This window comes from Austrofundulus limnaeus, unplaced genomic scaffold, assembly GCF_001266775.1.
Source record: "Austrofundulus limnaeus strain Quisiro unplaced genomic scaffold, Austrofundulus_limnaeus-1.0 Scaffold101, whole genome shotgun sequence".
Taxonomy (NCBI): domain Eukaryota; kingdom Metazoa; phylum Chordata; class Actinopteri; order Cyprinodontiformes; family Rivulidae; genus Austrofundulus; species Austrofundulus limnaeus.
In genome coordinates this window covers 1,341,028-1,343,429 of record NW_013952503.1, presented here as the reverse complement: position 1 = coordinate 1,343,429, position 2,402 = coordinate 1,341,028, and positions in this window count along the sequence as shown.

Sequence of the window (2,402 nt, the reverse complement as noted above, 5' to 3'; positions counted from 1 at the left end):
TATATATACACACAAACTGTACTTTTTTATTTATACACAGGAATCCTTGTGTTCACTTCTGCCCAGAAGAAAAGAGCCAACAGGAAACAATGATCCAAAGTCTGGTTCATCCAGACTAAACAGAGCAGGTTTGAAAACGTCCAAAGAAAATGTCCAACCTACAGCTGTATGGTAAGAATTTAGGGATGACCCTCTGTGAGCTTTCATTTCACACTGCTTCTGTGTGAAAAGTCATTCCAGTCCAACCACAAGCTTATACATCAACTTTAGAATAAACTTGGATCACAAGCTGTGAGACTGTCAACATCTGTGCCTGACATCGTTTGTCAGAAGCCGCCCAATCCCAGCAGTTAGCTTCCACAAGAATGGAGGTTGTTAAAGTAAACATCTAGGTTTTTGAAATGTTTACATATGCACAGAGTCCTTTGCTTCCATAGTTTATCACCCGGTGCCAAAAATGATTTGCTGTAAATCTGTATGTGTGTGTTTGTCTGTTAGTAAAATAGCTCATCAACAAGAGGATGGTTTTAATGCCATTTTCAGAACTTAATCACTGGTTGCACATCTACATTTGATTAACTATAGGAGTCACCTCTATCTATCTGTCTGTCTGTCTTTCTGTTTGTATGTATCAGGCATTCTAAAATTGTGACATAAATCACCACACACCCACACAMAATGTGTATTACAAATCAATGCATAATTTGAAAAGACAGTATTTCAGTAAGTCTTTCAGTAAATCATTGACATTGATTAACTAAAACCTACACAAAAATATTGAGTGGAATTAAAAACATTAAACTTCTCAATGTGTAAATAGTGCAGGTGGGCACCAGTCCGCTAAAGCGCAAATCCGCTAATTGTGGACCTAAACATTTTGTTTTCACTTTTGCGGTCTTTCTTATTTTTATAATTCATAAGCGGATTTGCACTTTTTAAATTTAAATTGCAGTTCCGCTAATAACTAATTATCTACCAGTCATCCTTATCTTGAACAGCAGAAGGTATGACTGTCAGGACTCACAACACGTGATCCATCCAACAGCTCCCCTTCCAGCTAAACACTGTATATGGGAAGGTACAGTATATGTCCTTCCTGACTGTCGCTTTGGGTCACAGTTCAGTTGGTTTTCATTTTAGTAGGCCAGCTTTGCAAAGTATTTTTGCTGGCAGCAATCTAAATTACTCATATGGCTTCTGTTAAATTACAATAAACACAGTACAAAAGACAAAATTCGGTAGCCAGCAGGGATCCACATTTTACAGACATTTCCCACAATGCTTTGTGTCTGTCTGCTTACATAGCAGGAAGGCAATGTTTAGAACTCCCTTTCCCAGCAAAAACAGTAAACGTTTGTAATCCATACTAAAATTTTGAATGTATTGTTTTATTTTATTTTACAATCGGAGCTCCCTTTTAAAAAAATAAAGTTTAAACGCTGGAGCTCACTAATTGATGTAAATGGTTGAAGCAACGGGAAAACCAGTTACATTTTGATACATGATCAGTGGAAGAAATGTTTTGTCATCTCTCCTCAAATGTCTTGTGGCTGGCTGTTCACATTTTTCAAAAAGGAAAGAGAAAGTGCACTTTGACGGGAAGTGCTATTTAAATGAAAATTATCTGATCACATTAATTTGAAATCACTCAATATTATTTTTATTTAGAATTACATAAACATAACGTTTATGTTTTATTTAACTACAATGACTGGATTTTACTCCAAACATTTTTATTTTAAATTTAATTAAATTGTTGCCTCAAAATCAAAAACACAAAAATATTGAATATATTTTACACAATATATTAATTAAAATGTACATAGCCACAGAATCATTTATTTCAGTGCAAGGGGAAATGTGTGACAACAAACAACCAGTGAGACCAAGAGACTAAAAAAGCTGTTGTTGATTAACTTGAGCAGAATAACATGACTTTCCTCCTGTAAGTGTGGAATCAGTTTTTCTTCTACAATAAAATGAAAATAAAATTTCTCATGATTTGGTGAAACATGTCTAAAACACAATTATAACCTCAGTTAAATCATGTTAACGTTGTATTAAAGCTTTAGATGGAAAATGTCAGCAAAACAACAAATATCATCGTCAATGAGTCTAACAAAGCCCAAATCATTTTCATGTGTTTACTTTATTAATAATTTAACAGTGAATTCAGGTGCATTTGCAAAACCCTTATTTATATTTTTACAAAACAAAGAACTGTTTCTTCAGACTCATGTGAAACATATCGGTGACCCATCACATTAACTTAGTTCCAAATCGGWATGTGAAGAAATAGGCATTTATAGTGTTTTGGTTAAAACATTACTTTTGTCAAAATATAATGAATAAATGCTTTTTTCTGCAGATTGTTAAAAATATAAAGTGTATAAATATTTTTA